The sequence below is a fragment of the Corvus hawaiiensis genome, chromosome 12, assembly GCF_020740725.1.
Source record: "Corvus hawaiiensis isolate bCorHaw1 chromosome 12, bCorHaw1.pri.cur, whole genome shotgun sequence".
NCBI classification, from domain to species: Eukaryota; Metazoa; Chordata; class Aves; order Passeriformes; family Corvidae; genus Corvus; species Corvus hawaiiensis.
Genome location: NC_063224.1, coordinates 12,210,265 through 12,223,320, shown reverse-complemented (window position 1 = coordinate 12,223,320; position 13,056 = coordinate 12,210,265). Strand labels below are relative to the sequence as shown.

General features: G+C 38.3%; 1 long non-coding RNA gene across 1 annotated transcript in view; it reads right to left on the bottom strand.

Moving 5' to 3' along the window:
• The window catches only part of LOC125331893, a 262,213-nt gene that overhangs the window by 5,756 nt on the left and 243,401 nt on the right, over positions 1-13,056 (bottom strand). The window contains exons 6-10 of the long non-coding RNA XR_007206254.1: positions 10,803-10,937; positions 6,918-7,093; positions 6,399-6,485; positions 1,879-6,284; positions 357-499 (exon numbers count right to left, since the gene is read on the bottom strand). This is a non-coding gene — a long non-coding RNA (uncharacterized LOC125331893). The remainder of the gene's footprint in view (positions 1-356; positions 500-1,878; positions 6,285-6,398; positions 6,486-6,917; positions 7,094-10,802; positions 10,938-13,056) is intronic.

Here is a 13,056-nt window from a genome sequence, read left to right as displayed (position 1 = left end):
AGGAAATTCATGTAAGAACAAAGGAGCATTTTTTTCATAATCATGGGTAATTCTGAGCAAAGTTTCAATGGTTTCTCCCAGAAATCTAGATGAAGCAATTGCAGACTTTGATTATTTTTTAATTCTGACTCTTAAATCACATTAGTATGGGTCCCATTATCAGTGCAAGATAAATCAACTGCAATAGATTTTCCGTAAATACCCTGATTTTGTCTGCTAGAAAAAGGGGCCATACACAGGTTTTCTGTGGATTTACTCTTTGCTCATTGGTGACTGAAAAGCCATTTCTACCTTCCTTAGTGACACAGAGCCAAAACTCACAGCTCACTGAGTGTGTCTTCTGGCTCAAACGTTACCTGTGTCAGGGAACCTGAATGCACCCCTGAAGACTGGGTCCACCAAAGTGTTTCTTTATTCAAGATGTCTTTTAGTGGTTATGGTACTTCCGACTTTTTTCTTGTGAAACCAGGAGATAGTGTTAGCTTGCTTCCCTGTTTGCCTGTATGAGGAAGTAAGAGAAAAAAACATAAATTCATTTAAGAGCAAATGAAATAATTCCATCTGCCTGCCTGATTTGACATTTTCAACTCAGTTTCTCCGGTGAATGCTCTTCCCAGCAATATGCACTGCTTAAATGCTGGACATATGCTACAATAATAACAATTACAAATAATTACTCTAATGGAGTGAACAAATAATGCCAATTGGTTGATGTGATGATGTTTCCATGACAAACTCCAACTTTATGGAGTTGTTCATTTTTAAGTCTAACAACTTTCTGATAGCCTTTGAGAGGCAACAGTGTGACTTGACCACCTCAGTTCATAAATCTGTCCTGCTAGATGCATATAGTCATGGACTGTGCTCCTACTTAAATCAAAATTTCAATCAACACCTAATGCAGGACTAAGTTTAGGCTTAACTGTAAAGACATGGTCATAATAATGGAGATTTTCTGATGAATACTTATTAAATAATTTCATTGTCTATTTCCTGAAGTAACTTTAAAATAGAAGTGTTGGTGTGCATGTGTACTTTGTTACACACTGTCAAATCACAGCCTGGTTCAGGACAACACTTCAGCCTGCTGTTAACCTCATTAACCTCAGACATTCAATAAATAGACTTGCAGACACGTCGAAACTTAAACTTAAGTATCATTCGGAATAGAAGTGTTTTACTGAATTGAGAATTAAACTGAAGGCATGCTCTTAATCCACAGAAGACAGAGCTTCTTGCTGAAGTAATATGTAGGTCTGTGCACAAGACTAAAATATTTGATATCATAACGCTACTCTTGGAATTAAATATCTGTGAACCTAATTCTTAATGTTTTCAGACCAGATACTATTTTTTTTTTGCATTTTGCATGTGATTTTCTTCCTTTCTGCAACACGAGTGTAGAGAGAAAGGAATTCAAGAATCATGCAGCAGACCAGTAGTAAACTTTTCAAGCCTGCTGACAAAAAATCCCCAGGTCCACTGAAATAACAGGCACCAACAAGTTTGTGATGATTCAGAAACATCTACACCATATTCTGTTAGGAGGCATGGGTGATCTTCACCCACTCTGGTATAAAGACACACTAATATTAAATCTGGGCTTACCCCACAATTTGCTGCCACACTTTCCACTCTGCAGCTGACCTGTGATAACTCTTTGCTCACAGAGAGAGGAAGTCAGAAGCAGACCTCCTGCAGGGGCAATGTTTCCACAGTCAAAGATTTTCAGAGGAGAGATCAGTGCTTTGTTAAATTAGGGACTTAACACAGGAAAATGACTGGGGAAGTCACAAACCAAAAGCATGGCTAGTTTTTGTAAAACTAATCAGACACAACCACCAAGGGTCCAGAGTTCTGTACTGGACATTAACTTACCAAGTTGTTTCTCCATGCACATTTAGTGCTTCTTGTAGCCCATGAACTGTTTTCTGGAGGAGCACCCTCCCCAGCCATTGGTCTCTTGGTCAGACTTGGAGGCCGGGCTGTATCAAGGTGTTCTCTGTTGTACAGTCATCCCTGCTGCCTGATGTCTCTGGAACAGGCACTTCAGTGCAGCTGCTCAAGCTCACAACTTTCCTGCTTGCTCAGAGAGGTTCTTCACTCGTGTTTCAGCAACAGTGATATCACTGCTAGAGTATGTCAGCACTGACATCTTGGAAACAGAGAAGGAAAGGAGACAGGCTGGAAATGCCAAGATTAAATAAAACCAATATGAGTATTCTTATCACCTTTTGACAAAAGGCAGCAGGAATTCAGAAACAAAGAGTGTCTTGCAGTTCCACTGATTTGGTACCTCAGTGAGTTATGGCAGTATAAATGGTGTCCTGGAGTATTAAAAAAAAGGCATCAGACTGATAACTTCTAGTTAAGTGCTGATAGTTAGGTCAGAAAATAGAGTTCTGTAGGTACTTCAGCAAGTCAAAATTTTAACCAGTTAATATATACTGTGTAAAATATTGGGCTTTTAAGTTGTGGGATTTTTCTGTTTTGTTTTCAGACTTAAATTTCCAAATATCTGACAAGTTCCTAAACCTGCTTGTAAAAGTCCCCAAATTACAAGACAGTTGGATAAAAATCTGTTCATTGTAAAAAGGGAAGGAGAAAGGGTAGGGAAGAAAAGGTTTGTTGATAAGTTTGCTGCACTATTAAAATGTTTAACCACAGCCTCGACCTCAAATTAGCATATATGTGAAGTTCCTATTTATTAGAGTATATGAAAAAGTATTCACCAAAATGTCTTGTTTTTGAAAGAGATGCACCCCAGTAATTATGGTGTAAGACTAGATCCATTTCTTAGGAATATGGAAAAGTGAGTGATAAACACTGTCAGGCATTGTGCTTTGTCCCATTTAAAGAACATACTTCTGTTCAAAATAAGCATTAAAATAAAAGTAGAGAATGGAAGAGGGAGACATCACAGAGGCATTTATCATGCTGAATGTAAGCCCACACTGACTTGCCTAAATCTATATAAAGGCCTGCAAGTGGCTCTGAAAGTGATGGGAACCCATGCTTCAAACACATGTCTTGAAAGAATGTCAGAAATCTCGTTCCCCTTTTGGCTGCGGTTACAGATGCTTTCTCCGGACTGCGGGCTCACCAGTTTCACTTGTCTGGAGTACTCAAAAATACATTTTCCCCTGGAAGACAGTCTGCACATGCTTACAATAAACATTAACCGAATCAAATGACTTTCACTTCGGGATAAATACTTTCAAGTAAGTCTGTTAGCGACACTCATAGTAAATTGCTAATAATTAGTTTTTCCAATCTACTTGGGTGGTACTAATGAACACAATCACTCCTAGCATATTTATACACAGGATAAATCCTGCCTCCTTCTATATGCCTGAGGAAGACCCAAGGTAAAATGGATATATTTTGCTGCAGGAACTCATGGGAGCCACTTTAGGTCAGGTAGGCAATCCTGCTGGTTTTGTGTGTCTCTGAACTCTGCTGGCTGGGCAACAGCCAGGACAAGCCACCTGCTCACCGTGGATATCTGCCCTGGTGCTGGGGCTGGAGCAGTCTGCAGCCTTCTGGGCACAAAATATGTAAGTTACAAAACATGGAAACTCTCAGCCCTGCAAAGCCAATGAAACTACATTTTCCTATAACTGTGGCTTCCTCTTTTTGCGGGCTACCCGCTGGTAATGGCTTGCTGTAAATTACACGGTGATATCTCTAGAGATGGGAAATTCTTTTCTTATGCTTGTGAAAGTATCCCAACATGAAGTGGTCCGCTAATGGGACATTTCAGGGTATTACCGGAAGGAAAACAGTCACCAATACCTCTCACCACCCTTCTGCTAAGCCAAAATACAGAAGTATGAACTAGAATTATGTCTATACCACAATTAAAATAACCCCAAAACTGTTACCTTCAGCAATTTGAAGTTGGTTACTGGAAAATCCCTAGATACAACTGAGAAAAGCTCCCAGCAATTTGCTCCACCGGCTCCTGAATGGTACTGAAATGCAATCCAATTATTATTAGAAATTATGTGCTCTATTTTTGTAATTTTCTTAACAACTCTGAACACCTAAAGAATTACTGCAGCAGACCATAAGACCCAGCTCTGGCTGAGAAACCTGCATGCATTGCATAAAATGTATGATTCTACAACTCATTAAGTCTAATTTATGGCATATGTAATTAAGCACCTTTGAATTGAACCTAGGTCTCTAGAGATAATAACACTTAGAACTTATATAGGGCTTTTCATCCTCAAAGTGCTTTACAAACATTAACTAATTAACAACATAATAAGAGATGAAAGGCCAAAGTACTTACCCATAGTGCTGCATAGCCTCTGTATAATTCAGATTTTGATGTTTTTCAGTGCAAGAACCAATCTGGGTGCACAGAGAGGATTTACCAGTGGTCCCCTTCACAATCAGAAAATGACTTTGTGCACATCATCTCTCTGAATTCCCAGAGTCCTTCTCTGCTATTTATTGCTGAGTCAGGAGAGACAGCTCCCAAATGTGAAGGAAGGTATGGAAAATGACAGCCCACAGCAGTTTGAGGGTATATGAGTTTTTGGGGCTTCAGAGACAGAGTAATGGGGCCTAATGCAGAAAGGGGTTCCTGAAGAATTCACTGCGCAAGATTTCTTGTATCACCTAAGTCCATATCCTTCCCACGGGAAATCTAATAATAATTACACAAAGTCTCTGGAGATTGGCTAAAGGATCAGTGAGAAGGCCTTACTTCAGCTCATATGCATTTTCCTGTAAATCCTACAATGTTTTTTTCCTGATTTCTGCTCTTCTGAAAAGTCTGAACTATCTAGCCAGTGTGTTTGTTAGTTTTGGGGTTTTATTTTATCACTTGGTCTAATTTACACACTGTCTCAAGAGACCATGTACCTTGAGACAGCCTTATTATCTGAATGAATGCTTTCTTGGTGATAGCAATGCTGCAGATGTTATATCAGGTTACTTGAATCCCCCCCTGAACATTCCTAATGCAGAAAGATGACAGATAAAATAAAAGGGGAGCAATTAATACCGAGAATTTTAGTGACCAGTGCTTCAGACATCAGCCGGTGTCAGTGATCATTTTCCTGAGCTCAGAATGCTGCCCATTGTCTGTGCACATGCTGGGCTTGAGCATCACCTGTTCACCAGCAAGAAGGATAATGGTTGTGGTGGCAGGATCTCTTGTCCCTCCCCAGACAATGCCACTGTCCCTGTGGGGATTCTACAATGCCCCAAAAACTGAGAGTTTGGGGACCAGTGGAAAAACGTGGCAAGCATGTAAGGCAGAACAATGCACATGTACCTGCCTAACTGAACCCCAAAAAATATCTCAGAAACAACCACAAATGACTCAGCAGCAGCAGTGCAGGTGGAGCCCCATCAGAAATTAAAGAAAGTGAGACATACCATGGACCAGAAAATAACATGCCTGTGGAACCAGCAGGCTTTTGTGCTTCCCCACAGACACACAGTCCACAACAAATCCTGAAAGGTAACAATCTCACAGGAGTAATGCCTACAAGAGATCCTACGATAAACATAGGGTCTAATCGAAAGCATTACGATTTTTAAATGCACATGTAGAATAGAACTGTCAAAATGTTTTATCCCTAAATTGTGAATACTAACCTTCCCATACTTATTATATAGCAGTACATTTTAATTTTCCTGGAGCAGAGTTGAATAAAGCAAGCATCACAAACACAATCAAATGGATATTTGAAAGAACTGCTCTTCACAATAGCTGTGTGTCTGAGCAAAGCTTCAAATGTTGATCAATTGATTACCAAAACCAAAGAATACATTTCCCAAATGAGCTTCTGTGAAGCACTCAGTAGGGTCAGAGAAAAACAGCATAAAGTTCCACAGAACAGCAGTTTTCTCTAAAATATTTACAAATGCAACTTTCTACTGCTTTCCTGGTTTTTAAATTAGATCTGCACAGATCTAGAATGAAGAATAAAACACTTCTGATAAATCAATGGTTTGATTCAATTTCAGTGTGGCAAATTCACTCAAATAAAGACTGAAAACAATGTGAAATTATCCAAAGGTATACTTTAAATCTTATAGCAAATCACAGTCTCACCGGTACAATTGCTCAACTGACTTTCAAACCTTTAATGAACAAAATAATGGCAAAAATATAAAATTAACCCTAACTGCTAGTGTTCTATCCATCTTCCATCTCCAAAGAGTTGGTTTCTGCTGCTGCTGGGTTTTCCTTTCCTGCGTCAGTCAGCTTTGCAGAACAACTGTCCACCAAATGCACATAGTTTTTGTCTAGTGACTTTAACCTGAAAAACAGGATGAAAAAAGGAAAACTAACTTTCAACATGAAACAACTCTATTATTTGCTTGAGCTTTCTTATATTTTATCCTCCTTCTGAAGGCAGGTTTTCTTGTACCACCTCTTGCAGTAGCTTCATCTGTTACACTGTGCGGTCCTCACCATGATAAATCCTGAGCTGGGGTGAATATTCTTCAATATGCTTCCTCTGTAGAGCAAAATTCAGAGTTGTTAATGAGCAACCAAGTTCTCAGCACCATTCTCTTTACTCCCCCATCTCTGGAAGAGGCATTTGTCCTGAAGGACCCTGTCATGCGCCTGCTGTCCTAGTCTGGAAATTTATATGGGGAAAACCTTATAAAGAACCCAATTTTTTTGACTTAAATTAAAATTTTGCTCAGCAACAACTTAAAATATCAATTGGAAAGCCTCAACCTTCAGAGTTCCTGACATTTGATCTTGATATTCTGACTCTCTTAGGATGCAGATTTTACAGCACTTAGTCTTTCCCATGAGCTGCTGCTTTACTAATAGAGAAAAAACCCACCCACCCACCCACAGCACATTATGCCCTCAGTAATTCTTAGAGTAACAGAGGTTACACTGATCTGCAGGATTTTTCTCTTTTCTAAACAAATACCTTTCTGGAGAAAGCCTCTATGCTGAAATCCTCTTGGGTAAACAGAGAGTACTCCAGGACTTACTGCATCTTAAGCAAGTGAACAAATATTTAGCCTCATGACACTTAGGTAGTTCACTCTCTATCTGTACCTTTGTTTCATCTTCCACCTGGAAAAGAAGCATGGCTGAAGGAACCTGGCAGGAAAAGAAAAAAAGAAAAATAAAAGAGCAGAGGACAAAAATGGTGTCTGGCCAACCTTAATAGAGAAACCAGAAATGTGGGAGATCAACAAGTTGTAGGGAAGGGATATTTTGTCTCTCCTTATATTTTTGCAGATCATTTCAACAGAGCTTCGACAGGATTTAGCACCTATTGCCCCATGCAGTAAGGTAAGGAGGACTTTCAAGGATCACACAGACAACACAGAAAACTTCCCATCATTCTGTATGTCCTCAGGGTGCCAAGGGAGATGTCCCAATTTCTGTCTCTCACTTGTATATGCTATTTTCCCAGAAACGTACCATGAACATTCACTCTTTCAGCAGCAGCTGGGTGGGAGAATAACATTTTATTCTACTCTGTCCTTGTTTGCCAGTTAATGAAAGATTTTGTGAGGTAAAAAACAGATTTTTTTTTTTTCTTCCAGTGCTGTTATTCCCATAATGCAGATGGACTTTTTGATCCTTCACCTCTGTATTATGTCATCCTTCACTATCTCAGTCAGCTCCTAAACTCAGGAGGAAACAGCAGCAATTCTGCCTCTGGATCTTATTTTCATGTAGGTCTACTAAGCACATGGATATCCTTAGCCTTACAACAGGTGATTTAATGGTGTCATCAATCCCATTTTAATCCTAAAGAACTAAGGCACACCATAATTGCTTGGAAAGGAGGCTGGGCACCAAACTCAGATTTCCTGTTAAACTCTTCAAAGTTCTTTCATTTTCTAATACTTCAGTTTCTTCTTTTTGCTCCAAAGTATTTGCAGAACAGGTACAAAAGGTATTGGAGCAAAAAACAAGTCAATGAAAGCAATTAAATGAAAGTATTTAAAAAGCTAATGGTTTTTCTTCTTCCATATGACTTTCTATACAAGAAGGCAAGATGAGGTTCTTCCTGTGCTAGCAGATAGCTGCAGCTCTGCAGAGTTACTGAAGTGCTAATATTGATCAGGCAAGATGGACCATGTTACTGAGGCAATTGGTCAGGCTAAAGCAGCGATGGCAGCACATGGCATATTATGGATGGCTAAAGTAGCTGAAGATATCTATCTTTCTGTCTATCTACCTGTTTTCCAAGATGTCTATCATCATTGAACTTTGCCACCAAGGAACAAGGGCAGCACTTAATCATCAATAGATAAATACTGTTTATGCCATTACTTGGGGACCAGTCAGATTTTCCTTGTTTGTACCTTTGCTGCTCTTTTTTTTTTTTTTAAGCTCCGCAGTTGTGAGACAGTAGCATTTTCTCACAGCCTGTATGTGTTGTTTTGGGACTTGTGTCAGTAGCAACAGCACAGCTCTGTGTGTCTGCCAGGGCTTTTTCAATCGAGCTCCTTTCCAGAAAAACAAAATAGCCAACAGATGAGGGTTACAAAACTCCAAACCGAGCACCTTTTCATAATACCTGACACAAGGTTTGGAAGCAGCAGCAGTGTGCCCAGTCTCTGCACCTGCCCCTTCACCTGCAGCCACAAGTGTCTGAATAGCAGAGGGAGCTTCCCAAGTAATATCTGCTGTAAACCCACAACTTCCATGGCTGCATTTTCTCTGTAGTTAGTATTCAGCAAAGAGACTGCAACAGTGCAGGGCTGTGTGTTTGCTGGCACTTTTCTTGTTCAAAGCTTTTGACAACACTTTACTGAGGCATATAATGCTGCCTTGAAATTGGCTTCTAAACCACATCTTGAGAAGATGAAACACGGGCTCTTGGCTGGGTGTTTTTGCCCTGTGCCATGGCTTGCTTGAGGCAGAAAAGCACCCCATCTCCCCCTTCCAAAACTCTCAGCTCAGGTCTCATCAGTCTGGCACTGATCATGAGATTCCTCTCTAATGTAACAGTTTCTCTCTCTCTTTTCTTTTTTTTCTTTCCTTAATTTTTACATTGCTATTTACAAGCTCTGGTACATAGATTTTATCCTTTAGTATTTAGGCTCTTACATGGTTTTAAACTCTTAAGGAGAATTAATTTATCATTACACCGTCTTACATTAAAAAACATCTTCCTGGGGTAATGTTGGGAGTAATCATTGTGCCCTCTTGTTTTTATCTGAAGTATTCCAAAAGGAGAGTTAGTTAGTCTAAATTAGGCAACGGAGTTTTTTGCCTTGACATTTGGGAGGTCAAATTTTGCCTGTGACTGTCAACCTCTCAGAAGAGGAGATGGCATTTGGAGTAATCCAGAACTCCTGCAGAGTTACATTACTGTGGCAGCCAGATGAGTAAATCTAGGCTGAAGATCTATTGGTTCAATTACTGCTTGGGGTCAGGACATGCCATAAATTATTAGATATGCAAATGGAAAACTCTGACTGTTGATGAAAGAAAGATGGATGGATTTCTTAAATACTCATAATTAGTGCAAATTCTAACTATATAAAGTGATGTATAGCTATTTGCCTGTAAAAGATTTCTGTTCTTAAATTTTACCTGTGTGCAGGTAAAAGTAATTTTTTTTGTTTTGTTTTATGTGCATGTCATATTTCAGAAATAAACTTGAGAAATCATTTGGAGGTGTGTTTTGAACTTCTGCAATGCCCCTTGGTTTTTGGAAGCAGTTTCAGGAAAGTTCAGAAGATGGTAATTCTCATTGTGATCTCCCTTACCAGAGGGTAAATCTGCAGCACTGCTCTGTGCTCTGTGAACACACACTGACAATGTATTTGGGAGGAGAACCATTTCCTTTGCCTGTGGAGGTAGAGTGTGCAAAGCATGCCACAGACAAGCCCAGGTTTGTGTATCTGCTGTAGAGTGAATGAGCTGGCACACGACAACTTGACCTTATCACAACGTGAACTCTGTGGCATTTCATGAGATTTTTGTGGATAGGAAAATAAAATGCAATTAAGATATTACTCTACCACACCTGTTTTTGCTGTCACTTAAATACATTATTTATAGTCTTATTTCTCAGTGTGATTAAAGTTAGAAGAACTTAGCCCTACTTTAGACATGTAAGAAGTCTCCTACATCTATAAAAACTTGTTGAATTTCTCTTGCGGATTCTCTGTTTTGGGAGAGAAGTTTTTACTACACGTAAGACAAAATGATTATGAGAGTGAGAATAACATGAGCTGTTCAACGCCACCTGCTGCTGCAAGGGGAAATATATTCCCAGAGGCACCTTGGCTGAGCAGGAACAGATGCAGAACCACTGGAAAGCTTGTCTTGCTCGATAGTAATTTTGCAGAAATGCATCACAACGCATGAGGGAATACGCTTTCCCAAAACTGATGCTGACTTTCCCAAGCAGTCTGTGGAAGCCCAGGGAGTTTCTAAAGGATATACAGCATCACTCCCTGGATGGTAACTTCTAAATAATTTTCATTTCTGTCACTCTGGACAGAATGGTTTCCAAAGCTACTTCAGGCTTTCTGAAAGCTCCTATTCACTGCCCAAATATAAATCTCTTGGCCACAGCTCTTGCTGTCATTATTACTATTTTAATAAGAGTTCACATGGTGGGGTTTGAAAACTAGACAGCAAATTGAAAGTTACTCAGGTGTTCTCCAGGTAGAGATCACAAATTAGTTCCTAACATGCAGTTTATGTAACAGAAAAAAAATATTAGGAAATACATCTTGGCTATTTATAATATATGCTAGTTTGAGACAGAAATATTCTTTATTTATTTAGCTATAGAGCCACCAGAAGCAATGGAAGGTAAGGACCTGCAGCTCACCTTTTGTACCTTTGAGAGGAAGCCAGTGATGTTTTGTGGGTAAAAGTGATATTTTGTGCAGTGGTTCAACTGAGATGATCTCATTCAAGCATGACACCAATGTAATTTGGGAACAACTCCTTGAAGCCAACAAAACTGTACAGGGAGAATTACAAAAATGAGAGCAAACAATCAGTTTTTAAATCTTTTCCTATGCAATTCTGACAATCATTTTAAGTTTGTAAGAAGGCTACATAAACAATTCAATATGTATAATTCATAATTTCTGTGTGGAAATACTAGTAGTAAGGAAAAAAGTATAACTTTTAAAGTCTTTAAAAGAGGTTTCATTTAAAATGTTATCTGCTAAAACTGTTTTTTTTAATATTCATTTTGATCATAATAGTTCTGCTCTGAATCAATCATGAAAGTATCAAAGTTCAACCAAATTCCATTAACCAGACAAGGTACTAAAAAATGGATGAAATTTAAGAGAAATACCTGACATAAAGAAGAAAAATAAGAAACCCACAAGCGATGACGAATATCATACCTTAGTTTATATTAAAAAAAAGAAGTTTAAAAATCCTATATGTGTTTGACATAATTTGTAAAAGAGGAATCCAGGAAAATTCCACCTTGGGGAAGTGAAGAACTGAATAAATTCCACTTTTTGTGTGATTTCTAAACAAGTGTAAATTCTCCTTATTGCTGTTCATGTCTTCAGTGTTCTAACGAGCATGGTCACTTGGTACAGGCTTTGGGTCCGTTTCTGTAGGCTGATAGGTTTTAGGAAAGAATAATGCTAATTTTACAAAAACATCACTTTAGACTTACAAGAAAGAAAGATGCTGTAGAAGTTTAGCAGCACATTTGTAATCTTTTGTGTTCTTTATTTCTAAACCCTCATTTTCCTCTTGTGACACTCATTTAATAAATTTCAGTTAGGTTTGCTATATATAACTGTAATTTTGTACATTAAAAACCATATTTTTCAGTAGCTATATTACTTTGTGGAAGAAAAAGTTCTCTACTTAACCTTCTGGACTTGCATAAAAATGTGGTTTATTGATTAGCTGGTAAATATTTTTAAATTTTATAATGATTTTATTTCTATGAAATGGCACAAAGTGTCCATTCAACCAACTTTTGTCTCATTCATGTACAGAGATTTTTTTTAGATTGTGTTCAGAAAGGGAATTCTTTACAGCTAACTCAAAGTACATTTTACTGTCTAGCCCCCTCCCCTCAGTTTGCTTATAGCCAATGACAAACTAATGATAATCTATTGGATGTGCTGTCTCCTCTTTTATTGCTTTCTTCTTTACTACCTTAACAGAAAGTTTGTAGTTAAAACAATTTTTACAGCTTTGACGAATGGAAGCAAATTCATATTTCTAGAACTTCAGCCAGAAGTAACTATATTTTCAGCAGTTGAATTTTCATTAAAATTTACAAAAAGACCTCTGCCTTCACTGATTTATTGTTGCATTAGGTAAAACTACACAGAGTGTATAAAATACTGTGTTACTCCACTTGTCTGATCTAACATGCTATCAGTGATTGCAAGTACATTTTATAACCCCAGCTGCTGAATCGAAAAAAAGGTGATACAAGCATCAATCTCCAGGATAAAATCAGAGCACTTTCTACCACGATTTGACCTTACTGATGCCTTTGGATAGTCTTACTTGTCTAAGTCCTTGCAACAATTACCAGGGGACGGTTAGAAAATGCAGCTTTAATGGTGCAGATTGAAATTGTTAACAGCGTCAAAGACTTGCACACTAACCCCAGAGATTTCCAAGCACAGGAAAAATTTGAGGAAACTCTGATGCCACTGTGGGAATGAAATGGAACAGGGCTGCAGACACCAGGCACAGATTTTATTTGTACTCTTTATTATCTGCATCCCTGAACTCCACAGTGTCATTAGCAAATACAAAAAGCTATAAATAAAAAACTTAGACCTCAAGATACAGTTAACTCCAGCTGTAGCTGCCAAATCTTATTTATAGCACCAGGAGACACAGTTAATTACAGGTCACAAAAATGTTAATTTCTGTCATAATACAAGTTATAGTCTAAGAATGAAAAAGCTTCTTTTTGTACCAAAAATGGTTTCTTCTAATAGAAGTCCATTAATTTGAAAAACCATCTCTCTTTGTAGACTACAGAACAGGAAAAGAAAGGATAAATGTGCCTTAACAATCTATTTCATGGTTCTAAATATAATAATATTCAAATTAAAATAGCAAATCCCATCAATTTTTCC